The sequence below is a fragment of the Aythya ferina genome (assembly GCF_964211825.1).
Source record: "Aythya ferina genome assembly, chromosome: 2".
Lineage (NCBI taxonomy): Eukaryota > Metazoa > Chordata > Aves > Anseriformes > Anatidae > Aythya > Aythya ferina.
Window position 1 is genome coordinate 71,716,535 of NC_140297.1, and position 17,997 is coordinate 71,734,531.

Sequence of the window (17,997 nt, forward strand, 5' to 3'; positions counted from 1 at the left end):
AGTGGCTACCAGGCTTTATTGTCAGTGTCTGTCTTCAACTTCTAAAAAGCCCTTAATCCCTACTCTTTTTCCTGTATTTTGCATGGGTTTCAAGTATCACTTTGAAACCTGTTAACCTACATTTCTTACGAGACACCATTTTTTGTGGACAAAGTTAACATGAGATGAGAAACACATACAAACACACACAGGTAGTAGTTCCCTTTTTGATTAAAAGTTTTTTAACCCCACACCAATGTGTGGGGTTAAAAAACTTTTAATGTTTTGTGACGTGGTCTTGGCTGCCACGTCACATTTAGAGCAATATGATCTACAGCAGCCATATTTTCCTTCTGTAGATAGTTTTCTCTCTATCTTCTGTTACTTAGAGCATCAATCAAATATGTTTACAATGACGCTGTTTGGAAGATGGTAGCATTGGTGGTCACATTTCACTTTAATAGGTTATAGACTATGCAATTATTTTTGGTTTTGAATGTCTTTCCTCCTCATAGTATAACCTCACAGGTAAATAGAAACTTGTAATTCCAACCCCCAAAATGCAACTAATAACATAACACTCTACTGCTGAAAGTGAGCAAGCATGAGAGAAAACTGGTAGAAACATTTCTTCCACCTCAAATTTTCTTTGGACACTTTAAGACATACAAGTGATCATAACAATGTTTACATACTTTTAAAAAGATGTGAGCAACAATATATTAGCCTTGACATCTGCTAGGACTATGCATGTAAAAAACAACAGGCAAAACGTTATTAATGTAATTTGGTAACAAAGCTATTAAAAAGTCTGATCAAATTTTGCTACCTCTGAGAAGGAGCTATGTATTTTTATGCATAAGGCATTAATTAAGTAAACTTTCCACTTGCTGTCTTACGTTGCAGGAAAAAAACCAACAAAACCCTCCTAACAACTGAACAGGCTTTTCAAACCCATTTCCATCCTTATTGTTTCATCTGAAATATATAAGCTAACACTCAACACATTGTTTTTCTCCCTTATCTTGGCATCTAGACAAATTAGAATTGCTCTCTTCCCCCTTTCCACTTCTGTTTTAGACTCGCTTTGGAGTGAATTTCCTTCCATTGAATGTAGTCAAAATACTACTGATAAACGGGAAAAAAAGTGCATATGACAATTCCCATCGTTTCAGATGGTATTTAAGATGTTTGAAAGGAGAGGAAAAAAAAAAAAAAAGCCCAAGATGCTCTGCTATCATTCCAATCAAGAAATCCCAGCCATATTTCACAGTAGCATGCACCAAGGCATTTGATGAGGGAAGCAAAGAGTTATTTGTATTTCTTTTCCTTACAAATAAATACAAATGATAAAAACCTTCCCCAGGTTACTGACTCCTTTTTGAGGCCACTTAATACTGGGAACATGTCATAAGAAGAGCCCTCTCCTATCTCGTCCCTCGATATTCTCAGAGCTGCAGGTTATGATACCAGAGCATTCATTTGAAATGCTCTCAAATTTGAGAGTTAAGTAAGGACATCTCTTGGGGCTCATCTACAGAGGAAAGCTACCACAAAATAGGCTAAGGTTTAAACGTGAAGTATACCCAGCTATTTCACACTAACTCCTGAGGTGAACACATTCTATATTAAGAGCACTTCATTGCAATTTAATCCAATTCCCAAAGTGATCTAAAAAAAGGCTCTCTTCATGTGGAATAAGAGTGTCCTAATGTAAGGCTAGCCTAAAATAGATACTGGTAGAAGAAATCCCAGGCACTTTCCTGTATAGACATGAACTTGTACATACCCTGTACAAGTGACATAATTCTTGTAAGAATTACCGAAACTTCCAACTTCCTAAAACATTTTCTCTAACTTTTTACAAAAAATTAAATAGGTGGCAAAATAATTTTTTTTTTTTTTTTGAAAACAACATGTCAATAAGTATTCACATTTCGTTCTTATCACACAGATGCGGCTTGAAATACCAGACTTTGCAAGAACTCCATTCACAACCGTCCACAGAAATGTTTGGCATTCAGATGGAGCAAAGTACAAGGCAAACAGGGACAGAGGACTTTCGGAGGTTCGGGAGGCTGATGTGTACATATTGAGCTCTACAAGAAACTCTGATTTTTACTGCTCAGAATAGCTGCAGTAAACATCCCAGCTGCAAAAAGTTCTCTCTGTTTTTACAGATCTATCCCAAGAAGGTACAGACATCTTTGCAGCCACTGCCTGACATCTGTCATTAACAGCAGATGTCTTGACCTCCTGTGGGATGGTCACCAAGAAGTTCATTAAGAAGTGTCAGTGAACAGGTGACCTGAAGCTGTACTAGCTTGATGCACAAAGGCCACCTCCCAGTACGCAGCTGCACACGCTGTGCAACATGGCCAGCAATACCTTCAACCAGGGTAGTCTTCAGCACATCGCGTTGCTGGGTGGCAGTCTGTTCTGCAGCAGTACCCCTCATCAGAAATAGCTGACCTCGACAGAAATATCTGGCTGGGGTGGGAGGGGAAAGCACAAAGCAGGAGTCTTCACTTGAATCTTTTGAGTACATAGAAAAACAAACAAACAAACAAACAAACAAAAACTAAGTGTTTCCGTGCTGGCTGTTTAGTCCTGAGTCATGTGGTTAAGCAAGAGTGCCTGTAGCACTTCTGCTGCCTGAAGGGTTGAAGAGCAAAAAGCAACAGAGCTGGGCATTGACCTGGGGGAGGGGGGGAAATGGAGGAAAGTATGGGTGGAAAGATCAGAGGTCTTGGTGATATGCAACACAGCTCTAGCTGTCTGATGAATGAATATGCATTCAGAAATGTACATGCCAAACAGGCTCATACTTTTGAATCTGAGGTACTCAACAGAGGAAAGTAATCTCTACGGAAGAATCAAGGATTTGAGCCAAGATCTGTGAAAGATCCTGCATTTAGGTAAAGCACAGAACAGCTATGAACACCACATCTAAAGAGGCATTCACAAATTACTCTGGAGGCAAATCTCTCCCCCAGTTTTCCCAGTATCCTGGGAAAATAAACCCACACGACAAACTGGATGATGAAAGGATGCAACAGGTGCTGGGTAGTCCAATGCACTGAACTGAAAAAGTGATTCAGAACAGTATCTTGCCAAATCTGTCCTTTTTTATTGTTGGAGAGGAGTAAATTCCAAACAGCTTAAATAAGTTAAGATGGGATGGAGAAGAGTAAATACACCCTCTGCTCTCAAGTTAGATATCATCTCTCCTGTTTGTTTTTGGCAATACCAGCTAAGATCAGTGTGTGTGAGGACATGTCTGCAGTGGAGAACACTTGGAGAATATCTAGAATTCTTCATACTTCCCCTATTAAAATAAAACAAGAAGAAAAGGAAGAGAAAGTCCTAAATTTAACAGTAGCAGGCTGACAGTAGAAGACTTGGAACAGATGCTTTGTATGAAGAAAACTTCAGCAATATCCTCTCTCAAGTAGGCAGGCAACTACTAGAAAAGAGGACATATAGGTCCCCACATCATCTTGCCCTGTAACTCAACCCCAGTACAAATGGGGTGCTTCTCCAGGTTCTGGGATTTGCAGAGATAGCAAAAGTCTTGAACACTGCCATGTATTTGGGGAAAATGCCCATAAAAAGAATATATTTACATCAAATATTGAAATGGAGAATATAGAGGTAAATAAGCAAATAAAATAAATAAAACATGCCAAGAGTAAACCACAAGGCAATAACTACATCTGAAAGCAGCAAACAGAAAATGCAGCGCCCCAATCTCAGCCAGTAGCTGGGAAGAACTGAAGGCACTGAGCTGCCTTTATACTGCATGATGCATGGGTAGCGTTTGGGTGTGTTCTCTTCATATTGCTGACGAAAGAAATCAGCTTGTCTTTAATTGCTTAGGCTTTCAAAAATATGGTGCAGAGCTGCTAAGTGGCTTCCCTCGGGCTAAAGAGCAAGTCTGTATAGAAGTCAGGCTTAAAACAGTTACAGATGGTCCCAAAAGCTACTTTCCTTTGTAAAAATCTGCTTTTATAAATTAGTTTGTGTGTGTGTGTGGTTGTTTTTGTGTTTTGTTTTTCCCAGAAATTATATGCACCTAGAACAAAGTACAAATAAGAATATTGATACTATTGCTAGTCAGAACAGACAGCTAAGGAAGCAATAAGTGGAACATTTGGCTTCAGCAGCACCAATACGAAACCACATTCCCTAAGATATTACAAAGACTAATATTAGGAGGCTGAAATCTTGAAGAAAAAATTCAAGAATTTAGGAAGTTTTAGATGTGGCAGAGTAAAAACAAACAAACAACGACAAAAAAAAAACTAAACACAAAACCCGATGTGGTTTAGGACCAATTTCAGAACAAGTTTAAAAGAGATAAACCAGTTAAGATCTATCTTAGAGTAGGACCTAGCAACTATTATCAACTGTACTGAAAACGGGAAGCTTAGTTGGGGACCATAATGCCTTTGCCGCAGAAAACTAAGAACTAAGCCTATCATATCTGATTCTTTCAACTGAAGTGTGCAGCAGCCTCTGAAAGAATTTTCTAGGTTGTGTAGCTGGCAATGGCAAAGTAAGTTTATCTGATGATTGCAAATGGAGGTAGGAGCACATCTTTTCACAGGAGTCACGCTGGTGTGATCGCAGTTCAAGAGTCAAATTGTACATTTTTGAACATGATCACTGCGAGTGCCTGGAAAGAGTTGGGTCCACAAAGTGACAGCTTGAGATAATGGGGTCATGGAAACCTCCATTTGAATTTTGGGCTTGGGAATGGTTGCAGTTCCAAAGTGCAGTGATGGAGCCTCAGATGTTCGGTAGGAATTTCATAAAGCTGTGTTCGGAGTTACATTTACTCAGAAGAGGTTCATGGGTAATGGGGCTCTGAACATATCTTTACATATAGCCTTAAGCAGTGAATCTTGCCTTTGGAAACAACCCATTAAGAATACACAAAGAAGTCCAAAATATCAGAGGAAGTCAGTACATAAAAGACAGAAGCATTACTAATAAGAAAAACAAGGATCGTGTACACAAAAAATGGTGGGACTAGTACAATTTTCACCCCAATTTTCAACAAAATTTGAAATTGGAAACCACCTAAAACATGCCATAGATGAGACAAAATGGTAGCTGAATTATACTACTGATTGTTTCCTGAAATCTGCTAGGGACCCACCTGCTCAAGTCAGATTCTGACCACTAAACAAAACAGAATAAATAAAACAGAAATAAGACGGTATTGTCAAATAGAATTGTACTTTAATTTCTATTAAGATGAACGCTGTGCAATTTTAGATAAGTTTGTTATGTAAAAAGATATTGCATTAAATACTTTTTTAGACAATACCACGACACCTCACTCATAAGGAGAAGGTAAATAAATTGAACTAAACGTATACTGTAATTGAATTATTTTCTTCAGGGGTGAGATGTAGCTTCAGTTAACTCCACATGGTTAAACAGGTCAATAGGAACTGAGGGGAAAAATAGAATATGCTATACTTACAAGAAAATAGGAAGTAAAGAACACTGGGAAGAATACAGGGAGATGCTAAAACAGATAAAGAACGGTATTAGATATGCAAAGTAAAACTCTAAAGTTTTAATAGTTAAAGATGCTAAACACAAATCATTTTTCCAGTGATAAATAAAAAAACAAGAGAGAGGAGAATCAGACCAAAAATAAGAGTGAAATGGAGTGCAAGTTACAAAGTGAATTAAAATATTAGTGGGGAAATCAGCATGCCAAAAAAAACCAGAAAGGATTTATAATGACTATATTTTACATATAACAAGTGACAGACTAAAGAGCTTGAACATGGCAAGATTGCTGACTTATAGTATAAAAAGAAAAACATAAATGTGATAGCCTAGATGGGAAATGTATCATAGTAAGTGAAACACCACTGAGACTTGCTTGCTTAAAGACCGGGAAACTTGGAAGGTACCTCAAGTAATAAAATTTGTATTGATATAGTTTCAGAAAGTTTAAAAAAAATCCTAAAACTAAAACCAAACAAACTAAAAAAAAAAAAAAAAAGGAAAAAAAAAAAAAGGCAACAGAAACAACACCACCAACACCAACTAGCCCAGACCAAACAGCCCTAAACTTCTGAAGTTTACTTCTGTTACAAGACTGTTCTCATTAAGTCATGTTTTAAAAATTCCCTTCTGATTAAAACCTACTGGGAATCCAAAGCAATACTCAGGAGAGCCATACTGGATACTGTAGAGAAATTTTATCTTCTTCCAACAGTTCACTCATTACTTGCCATATATTTTACCAATATTTTGTGATTTCATACCATTACTAAACATGCATCAGAAGCTTCCCTAACATGTATACTTAATTTAATGTAAATTTCACGATTTTAGAATAATATCAACACAGCAACATGATTTTGCTCAACACTGAAGCTGTATGCAATTATTCTTAGTGATTATCAAGTTGGAAATACATTGAAAAGTTTTTTTAAAAAATAACACAAACCTATATAAGATTATTTTTATAAGATCCTAAAACATGAAAGTTTCTATTGATGCCAAAAAGTGAAAGTTATTACTCAATTCTGTTTTTCTAATAACAACTCAGATTTCAGGGCTATTGTGTGATAAGACTGGCAACAGTGTCTGTCATCAGGAGTTTGATATTCAGGGTTGTGTGGAACTTTGCACCTCCAGTTGATTTCAGAATATGTTGCTATAAGGTCACTAGTTAACTCTGAAGCGAAGATGTTGCATGTAGGTTTCTATTCTGTTATCTACTCATCACCATATTGAGGATTTATGAATAGCATCAATATTTTTAATTACTACTGTAGATAAGTGTTCAAATATAGCTAGATCATAGAAAATACTACAGTAGCAGAGATTTCCCCCAACAGCTCAGTTAAAATACTGTCAGGATCTCAAAGGAATTTATCTTGAAGGTGTTCTCTCAACTCATTATAATTAACAAAAATGCTGCAGTGGGACCATTTACTTTTTCATTAATTCTTAAACAAAATGATACACTTGCTGAAATTTCCAAAATAATATATGTGGTGTGTTTTTTTTTGTTTGTTTATTTCTTTAAGTTTTTTGTTTGTTTTGAAACAGGTAAGAGACTAAGAGCAAGAAGGAACACGATCATATTCTGGCTCAAGCTAGGCCAACACCCTGAAAGCATTCTCCAAGTTCTTCCCTATTCCAAAGGGAAAGAAATACATCTGCTCAACGTCTGTCCATGGGCTAGAGTGCTCTTGCCAGCAGACTAACACACAGTTTAGCTGGCATGCTCAGGAAAACAAGCCAAGGATCCTCCATGAGTCTCATCATAACCCCATGGAAAATGCTCTTCCCTCTTAATTCAGAATTATTCACCAGTATCTAAATATTGATCTAGTTTACACAGAATTAAAATTAAGATTTGTTTCCCTTCACATTTCTGTCTCTTACCTGTATAGGGCCCACCAGACTGGAAAGAAGTCATTTTTTGTGGGTATTTATATCCAACCCAAAAATAGCACATCAGGGCTCCCAAATACCTTCTCCCCTCCCTGATACGTTTGCTGAACAATTCCTTGAAGGCTCCCCAAGGTAAACAGAATTTCTGTTTAAAACAGACTTACCCTCATCAATATTTTTGCCCCACTTAACTTTACTCTCCCATCTCCTAGTCATAAAGCCGAAAACGAATACCAAGCCAAACTTACAAAGAACATTAAACTTAGTTCAATTACAGCATAACATCCAGGAAAATGTACTAGTGTTTTCCTACTGTGGGCTCATTATTTGTAAAGAAATATCAACGTATGACTAAGTACCAAGAAATGAGTAATAAACTGACATAAACAAATGAAGATATGCCAAAAACAACAACACCCTGACAAAAATTATTTTAATAACAGGAACGAGCCAAACATTTTTGCAGGGTGCACTGGGTTTCAGCTTGGTCAGTTCCTTCAGCTGCCTCATCAGGCTGCCTGAGCATTACTGCTGACCAAGCAGGACAGGAGGGAAGGGGGAGAAGGAAAGAGATGATGGGATAACTGAAAAAAAAGCTTGAGAAGCACATCTAGAGAACAGCAACTCATTTATCTCCAGGTTTAAAAAAATATATATACTGACTGGCAGAAACAACTCTAGAAAAGGGTAGGTATTTTCTCATGCAAACCATTTAATTATGAGATTGAGTTTATTGAAAAACTTCAGTGAACCACTGATCTGTCTGCACAGCAAAATGGCAGAACTGAAATCAGTAGGGAATAGTAGTAGTCATTGTAGTGCGACATAACTCTTTCATGCTCTACAGTTTAGAGCATTAAAAAAAACACCTGTTGTGAATGTAAACTGCTAATATTTCAATCACATGTCTACAACAAAAACCGAGACTATTAATTACTTCTGCAAGCATAAGGTGAATTATCATTTAGAATGGATCTGTGGACTGATTTATTGATACTGTGGAAAACAGCCAGTCATGAAAGCACTTCAAACATTTCCAAACAGAAAAATCATGAGAAAATTGCAGCAGATATCTGGTAGAGAAATATAGCACATCTCATTGATGACAACAATTTGTAGTTTATTTATGTTTTGCCAGAGAGCAAGGAAACAACAAAAGTTGTCATAGAGAAGGAAACAACATTAGAAGTGGACAAGACGTCCTGCTGAGTCACGAGCTAATGATGAGATCGGAGGTAAAGCCATGCATCTGCTGAGAGCGCCACAATCTGCAGTGGAGTAAAGCATGAACCAGGACAGTCAGAGAAGCATGACCATTCATTGCTTCCTCTTCACAAACATGGATTTCATTGCCTACTAGGTCCAGGACTGTCTCTACAGCATGAGTTTTGCCAATAATAAATTCTAGAGCAAATTGGATGAAAGAGGAAAGGAGACAAATGCTCAAAGTGGCTTCATAAAGCAGACTCTCCAAATGCTCCTCTAAGCACAGCTGAATTTAGATGAAGGGTAGAAGGTCCTGAACTGTTTCATTTCAGCAGCTTATCGTTAGGAAAATATTCCTATTACTTAATCATATAATTACTTTGGAAAGGGTTGTAAAGAGAATGGTCTGACATCTCTGAGAATTATATTAACATACTCAAAAAGCCAGTTTGGGATTGTTTAGTTGCTGACTTTAGAGGATGCAGAAAACAGTGGAACTGACAGAGCCTCTAAAGATGCTGGGAAAACTGGATTTCCCCCCCCCCCCAAACTAACAGCTGCAGTAAATTGCAGTCTTCATGTCAGAAGATATTCCTTCTACGCGCCCTGACATGCTGCCCATCATTACCAGCCCATGACACGGTCCTGGTTTCAAAGAGACTCGCACAGTGCCACACTGGTTTTCCCAGAGCCCCTCGTTCCTAAGACAAGTCTTTTGCTGTGCCTCACACTCTGAAAGAACCCTTTTCCCTTTCTTTTTGTCTGTCTGAACAACAACAACAAAACAATTAATAAAAACACTTTTCTCTTTCCTTTTTATCTGGTTTATAGGCATACCCTGTAACATATAATCTTCATCCTGATTTAATGGAAAATAAATGTGATGACCACCATTAAATAGGAAACAATCAAGAGTAGGAGTGGATTTTAGCTCAAGAGGGTGAAATGGAAACACAACAAAAAAGACTAAACAGATTCTTCTTTTGTTTTCAGATTTACTCCTTCTGTATAACATTCTTTAAACTGCTCTGAACTAAAATAAAAATGTTGCTTCTAAACAAAGTCAGATGTGTATTTAATATATCAAACTCATTTGCAAATAGGATTTTTTTCTTCTCTTTTCTAAACTCGCTTTTGCTACAATCTCTATTGTTAAAAAAAAAGTTGCCTATCCATTCAAGAGTAAAGTAATTATAGCACTTATTACTATGAATAGTTAGTATTTATTTCTTTTGATCTATGATCCTGAATGCATATTATTCATGTTGAGTGTAGGAAAGAAAAAATAAGAAACATAACAGAGTTTGCAGACACTAATACAGCATCTAGCTCAGTGAATTCTCCTTCAGGGAGGCTAAACGTAAAGCAGAATAAACCCAATGCTATATCCTCAAGACTGATATAAAATTAATCATAACTTCAGTCCCACATATGTATAGCTGAAAGCCAGAAGTGATTTAACCTTAAATTCTAAGATTAGAAGGATGTTTCCTTTACATGGTGAAGAGAAACCAATAGCTTGAATTCAGACTGTTTCAAGGTCACTCTTCCAATAGGGTCTGACAATGATTGCACTGTTCTGGCAGCTTAAAAATATTACATCTCAGTGGTCAGAAGGCAATTGGAAATAACAACTTCTCACAGTTACTTTCCTTCCAAAAGCACCAGAGAACAACCAGTCCACCCCAAGCCTCAGGTCCACAGTCCCCTCAGTCAGGATACTACTATAAAACACAGAGATTTTGTCTCACACAGGATCACAAGCAAAATGGTGCTGGCTTCCCTGTGCAGGCACATTACACAGCCAGACAAATAACCTGTACCCATATGCAAAATAGTGAGTGTATAACCACATAAAATAGCATATGAGCACTGCCCTGTGTCCCAATTCTACATTATCAGAGGTCTGAGAAGTGTTTTTTACTATTCTGATGCAACTAAACACTTTAACAACAAATTCAAACAAAATTTCAAAGCAAAACCAATCCCCCCCCCCCCATTTGCAGTCATCACAAGCAAACACAGTTCTACAAAAAGCGATGCATCTCCAGAGACAAATTATTTTCACTAAACATCATTTTCACTGAAAATTTCCCTCACTAAAACTGTTTCCCTGCACCCTTGACTAGCTGGCTCTGTCACAACTTCTGATGTCTTAAGCACATCTACAAAAGCAAGCGGCATTCGGATTTATAGCACTAACTAAAACACCTTTTGCTCCACCAGATGAGCCTCAGAGAGAACCTACCTCCATTTCACAGTTCTTTGCTCCTTCCTTTCATCTATGCTTAGTGAGATAAAAGCTACTGGCCTCTTGCTGGTCCATTCTTTAACCACAGAGCCACAGCTGTTTCCAAGTGCCCATTCTCCTGCATGTGTTAGCCATTTGATTAAATCAATAACAGCATCTGCAGAGCAGTCCAGGGGGAAGATAGATTTAGATGACAAAGGTCTCTTCCAGCCCTACTTCCTGTGATGCATACATGACCACATTATCTAGAGACTCCGCCTTTTTGTCTTGACCTACACGGCAGTTACTTTTCAACAAGCTGGACAAAGAAAAGCTACCTGGACTGATGGTATCACATGCGGATTAGCAAACCCTCGAACAATTGGATTCTCAGCTAACTGCTGCTTTCAGGCTGGATGGGAAACTCTCTGCCTGTCCTTGAATGAACCCTGGAGGGAAAAAAATCCTCTTCTGTGGACATGCCTCGAGTATTTGTCTGCAAAGCCACAACCACAGATCTATTATGTATCTGTAACTCTGCCACAAAATTTGGAGTCTTATGCTACATAACGTTTTTGTAAGAATGTCCCTACGGATTGCATTCTCCACTCTGAGCCCACCATTTCTGCAGTGACCTCACTGAGGTGAAAATTGCTCTCATTTTATGTGTTATTTGTAAAATACTTCTAAATACAGTAGACTAGACTCTGTGACTGGTTACAATAAACGATAACCTTATAAAAGTCACAAAATAATGATGAGAGAAATAGCCTGTGGTAAGAGGAAACTTCTAAATGATCAGATTAGAACTGACAATTCCCTTTCCTCCAAGGGTAAGGAGCATGACCACTCATTCATCAGGGGAAACTGCTAATCTCCTTGGTTTCAACACAAACCAAAATACTATCTAAATTAAATATGGGTGCTATTATTGGATATATTTTGTGCAATACCTTTTGGACTGCCCAAGGGAGTTTATGGCCTACTGTACGACTCATTCCCTGGGATGACCTTCTGCAGTGCAATAAACTGAGCAATGCTTTGCCAGGGAAAGGTCCTTGCAAGCCAAACCAGCATTCAGGAACTGAATGAGTTGCAGGAGGGATCTCCACACCGGCTGTACTTTGGGCCAGCCACTGCCCTAGGGCTGTCCAGCAGAAGGCAGGCTCCCTGCCACGCAGACGTGGAAAGGACATGGCAAGAGCAGAGAGTCATCCCCTCACAGTGAAGCAAAGTGTTAGCTGCAGAAAGATAGCAAAAGCTGATGAAATTTGTCAAGAGGAAAGGGAGGGAGGAAAGAGTTTCAGCAGGAGGAGCCCTCAGCTGCGTTCCAGCAGACACAGCCACAGCTGGTTGTGATCTGGTGAGCAGCCCCTTCCCCACCTGGCCTGCTCAGGCACAGCCCTCACACCCTCCCAGCACAAAAGGAGCAAGTTACAAAAATACTCCTCTCAAAAACATACCCCCTCCCCCCCAAAAAAAACAAAAGTCTTAAGTTAGCAAAAGGCACATCTCTGACACGAAGAGCAAAGCTCTGTTAAATTGGAAATCATTGCACAAAGGTTTGTGTAAGTGGCAGATGTTTGCTCCCCTACTTCCACTGTTGAGATATTTGGAAAGCAAACCTCTGAGCAACCTATTGCACTCATGTCTTAAGAGAATTCTAGACATCCCATACATTTCTTTCATATAATTCCCTCTGATGTAAACCCAATATTCACTACAAAACTTTCTGCTATTAACTTTTTCCTCTGCAGATCAAATTTCTTGATGAAGACACTATGCTTAAACTTCCATAACAGGTGAAGATGCCAAAGCTTTTGCTCCTCCTTCTCCCAAGAGGCTAAAAGCGCAAGCCAAAGTTTCATCACTGTCCCAAAGCTTAAATAGTGCAAGTAAAATGCCTTAAAGTAATTCCAACCCCCACAAATATGACACACACCATGTAACATTTTCAATGGAATTTATCCATTAAATATGTCTGCCCACTGAAATTTAGTCTGTGTGAATATATACACACACTAAAAACTCTGTAAACTTTTTTTTTTTTTTTTTAATAACTAATTTTCTTCCTGGAAAGGACGTTCCTTTGTCTGTCATAGTAAAAGAGGTCAATCAGCACTGGAAGTTCTTCCTTCTCATCTGCTTAGCAGAGCTGCATTTATGATTCAAGAAAATCAACTTTTTTTTTTTTTTGTCATTTTTTACCAGTGTAATTGATTCTTTAACCATGTGGATTTTAGCATTAAACTTCATTAAAATAATCTAACATTGGCTTATTTAATTTTATCTCTAACCTATATTTCAAAAAATGCTTTTGTTATCACTTGGCAAAGACACACTTCTTGGTTAATATTTAACAATGTGACCACATTAAGACCTATTTTCTCTTACAAAATATGGCAAAGTACATATTAGTAAGTATTGCTATAAAACAGCAAGTAAAATATAATTTTGTGTAAACAATCAGAAGCACATGGACATTTCTCTGTATATGTGCATTTAGACCACACCTGAGAGATTATGAAAATCAGTCATCAGAGCAATTATCCATGTCCTTATTGCAAGTTCCAAGTGCTGAAGTTTCACCTGGCATCAATCAATAAACAAAATAATTTCAAAAAGAATATTTAAGAGCAGTACATAAACACAAACATGAGCTTTAGAGCAAAAAAGTACAGCATGACTAGGAACATGCTAGCCAAACCTAACCAGTGGAGATGAGAGACCAAGAACATGAATGTTAAGGCATCATCACCATTATGACACTCCTAACCACTACAGCAGTGGAGAATAACAGATGAACTATTACCTCTGCAGTGCTTGTAATAACTGGAATGAAATTAATCCACAAAACTGTGGATATTTCAGGCAAACAGATTTGGTCAACCAGAATGTTTGTCTATGGAATTCCTCTGGTTTATAAAACTGTACAATGTTTTGAGAGAGAGACATAAAGAAAATAAATTGCCTCCATAATTTAAACTATTTGTCTTTTAGCTGTTAACCTGTTTCACAAGTTAAAATCTAAGAACATTTGCAACAAAGAGGTAAAAACAAATATAATCTCCAAAGCAACCACAAATACTGACAACCTAGAGATATCTAAACATTTTAAAGACTGAAGACCAAAGAATTAAAGTAAGGATACATTTGCAGGACTTTGCACTAAAATTAACTGGCAAAAAAAAGGGGGCTGTATAACAGCAATAATCAGATAAAGCCCAAGTATCTTCTGTTCAGGAAACTTAGGTAGATTTAGGGAATGAACTTCCAAAACAAGAGGTACTTCACTGATTTTTTTATGCACTGAAACCTGTGGCATTCATTAAATGTTCCTTGTTGTTTTACAGATTTTTGTTGTTTAAATCATTTCAAGTAAGCTAGAAATAAAAAAGAGCAACATGCTTTCTGCAGGTTTCATTTCTACCCTGCTGCTGCTGCTTGTACCTTTTCACCTCACAGCAACTGAAAAACTGTTACACAGTGAGAACAAAAAAGAAGCAAACAAAAACCTGAGAGGTCTATTAGTACTGAAAAACAGAGATTATATTGAAAAACTAAACCAAAAGGACAGAAAAAAAGGAAGATAACATACGGAGATATAAAATGTATAAATCTGAACTTAGCGTTGAGCTATCAGATAAGGGTTTTTTGATCTGAGCAGCAATAGCATATGAGAGTATCACAGTACCAGCCTCAACTGTAAAAGAATATACTGACTTTAGAAGAAAAAAATAAAGTTCCCAAAACATACCCACATTTCTTCAAAAGTGAAATGCAGTTTCTTATTAAAGCACAAAGTAGAGCTTCAAAGACGTATTAGATCTTTCATGCAAAGAGAGCTAATATGGTAAACTATCCAAATGATTATAAAGCAAATAACTAACAGAATTACACCAACTTCACTTTAATTATGAGAAAATCTAACACCTGCCAGTGACTTTAATGAGTGCTCATACTGGAAATGGGCAAACCCCCTGTAAATAGTGAAAGGGTGCTATGCCCTTTGTTTTCCTTATTTTAAGTCAAAAAAATAAACCTTGGGATTTGTACAATTACTAATGTATTATTGCACATTACCAGAAAATTACTAAGTTACATTCTTTAATGCAAACAATACAGCTTTAGTTCTCAGCTGGACCAATCTGTATTATTTATTTACATGCTGAAACTAGGTCCAAAATGTCTTTTCAGATGTGTCATGAAAAGCATTGATGAGATGCATGAGTTGAAAACTTTCCCCAACAATAACAGTTAGAACCTCTTTTTGCCCTTTTGAAACATGCTACATCTCGTAGGCCACATATCATTACCATGAGAAGACTAAAAGAAATAGAAGAGACAGCAAGAACCCTTAATGCTCAGGAATTAAATTGCTCTTCACCAAACATAAGTCTTTGTAAAATTTAAGGATTTAGATTAACCTGATACTTTTGCAGTGCTTCCTACCAGCCTAAAGAATTATCTTAATGATTTCATATTGACAGCCTGGTTCTCTGGCATAACCAGACAGCAGAATAGTAGGGAAGCAGGGATTTTCCATGTACTTACAGATGCCATCTCAGGGGATCTTATTATCCTGAGCTTTAATAACATGCAAACATTAAAATAAAAAAACTATCAAACTCTGTACAGTCTTAAATAGAAGGTAGAGATATGGAGATTATTACCTCTTAGATTTAATCGTGTTATTAATTCAAAGCATCAGAATCAGGCAATGAAATTTGAATTCTCCATAACTTAAACAAAAATGAAAAAAAACCTGATCCTAGAGCCTGACCAGTGCATTTTGTGGGCAAAAGCCTATTACGCTAACTATAACCAAAGAATGTGGCTTGAAGAGGAATTTAACCAACTCATATGTAGTAACTTCTCTTCTCTCCCCCCTCAATTATTATTTATTACTTATAGACCACAAAGTCCAAGCCAGTTTGGATATGCTCCACATTTGCTATGTTGATCCATGAATTTACAAAAGTCTCTGAAACACAGGTGGGATTACAGAATTGGGAATCAGTGTTGGGAGTTGTAAGGGACTATTAACACTAACACATACTTAATGTTAAACACACTGAAATTCATTTTCTGCATCATCTGAATCACACTTTTAGTGCTCTGTGCACATCCCTGCAAATTACACTGTCAAATATACAAAGACTTTCCCCAAGAAAAATATCATTTAAGAATTATATTATGCATCTTCCCTCACAGGTGTACTAAAAGGAAGCCATCCTGCTACGGTCTTCACATAGAAGAAATGATTTGCCACTGGCAAAAGCAAGTGCAAAACTGCAGTTTTATGCAACCACAAAAAGCCCTAAATTTAGTAGTTCTGGTCAGCCTGTAAACTAAGACAATTTTCTTACCTGCAGAGTGAGCAAAGAAACCTTTCCTGTCACTCTCTGGTATCAAAACTATCACTCTAAATTCTGAACTTTCCAGACTACAGAAACCACCATCCCGTAGAAAGGTATATTGCTCTTGAAGGTAATTCGCCTTTTCTGGCAAAATGTCACCTCTTACAGAACCACATAGATCATTATAAACATTCTGTTATAACCTATAAGCTGCAGGCTGTATTTAAATTTGGAGATGTGCATTTTTATTTACCAAACTGTTGCACAAACATTTGAAATCCTTTGGTCTTTATTTGTATTCTTCACCCTTTTCCAGAAATGTCTGTATTCACCATAACAACCGCCTTTCTTGAGACCATTGGTAGTTTTTATGACTCTTGGCTCTCAGAATGAGACCAAATACAGGCTGCTGTCTCAAACCAGTAGAGGTACCTGAGAAAATGTGGAATGGTGGAAAATAAAACTTATAAGGCAAGAATTACTGATTATTTTTCTTAAACACATATAATTTGCCACTGAATTTCACCACAAGATATTTTAATCCTTCTGAGTGGTGACCCTATGAAGTCAGTTCTTTGAAAGTTTGAGGTCACATTTACCTTGCAAACAAAAACCAGCACTGGCTAGATTTGCCACTTTCTATGATATGTAATATAACCAGGAAGAGTCAAAGGTTTTTAAGAAAGTCTCAATGCAATGCTCCACTGATTATGGCACTAAACAGTCATCCAAAAATCATTGTAACAATCTTAAAGTGAAAAGCATGTCTGTCTGTAGGACAGAAAGACCAGGAGGGTTTTTAGGATACCCATGTTGTTTCTTTAAGTCTGCAACAGGAAGCCAGAGCACCGACAGGAAAAGTTCTTAGCAGAAATTCAATTAACTGAAGCTCTGCCTATTTATAATTAATGATTTTGCCCATTATGCTTTTATTTATTTATTTTTTAAATTCTGAACAGGTATTTTGTTTGAGCATAAAAATTTCCGTGGTTCTGTACAGTTATCAAATAATACGGAACTGGATGCTGACTTTCTTGTTTTATTTCAAGAGTGGTAAAATGAAATAAATGCTGAAAATCATCCGTTCAGTACCTATTCTAGTATTATGTAGATTTATAGGATATTTTGAGATGAGTACTTTCCCCTAACCTCTGAATCACAACCCTTAATTTAAATGAGCTGAAGCCCAGTAATGAGGCTACTGATTCATGTACTTGAGTCTAAGTGATTTATAAATCATTTACCTTCACAGAGAAAGGAGACTAAATAACTCTGGCACTATTTTTTTTTTTTTTTTAAAAAAAAGGAGAGTGATCACCACCTGAAAGAAATACAATACATAAGAGACTGCTCATTTTTACTTACAAAGTCACAGCCTAAAGAGTGGGAAATATATGGGAAAATAAAGAAATCTGACTGTGATGTGAGCAGGACCAAGCATTATATCTCTCTCTATATATATTCAAACAAGTTGTGCATAACCTTTTTGAAAGTCTGCAGCTAAATTGAAACAAAAAGTGCAGCTGATTCAGCAGTGTCAACTATCAAAAATGCAAGTCACTGTGCAATGGAAGAGCCAGTGCACTATAAACACTGGAAATTATTCCCATGGAAGAGATGCACTGCAAATCACTCCTCCAAAATCAATACTAAAAATAACTATAATTACACAGCTCCTTGGTCAAAACATGTGGTTAATGTTACCAAAAGGAAATCAAACCAATAAAGTCCACTACTCCAAAAATAAAATAAAGTAAACCAAACTAAACCAAACTAAAATAAAGTAAA

General features: G+C 37.1%; 1 protein-coding gene across 4 annotated transcripts in view; it reads right to left on the reverse strand.

Moving 5' to 3' along the window:
- The window catches only part of CDYL (chromodomain Y like), a 102,096-nt gene that overhangs the window by 15,278 nt on the left and 68,821 nt on the right, over window positions 1-17,997 (reverse strand). The window contains exon 1 of one of the 4 annotated variants that reach the window (XM_084508246.1): window positions 14,607-14,626. The exons of 2 other annotated variants lie outside the window; for them this stretch is intronic. The gene's annotated coding sequence lies outside the window, so the exon portion shown is untranslated. Of the gene's footprint in view, window positions 1-10,867; window positions 11,018-14,606; window positions 14,627-17,997 lie in introns of those variants that run through there. One more of the 4 variants, XM_084508244.1, reaches the window with a different exon arrangement.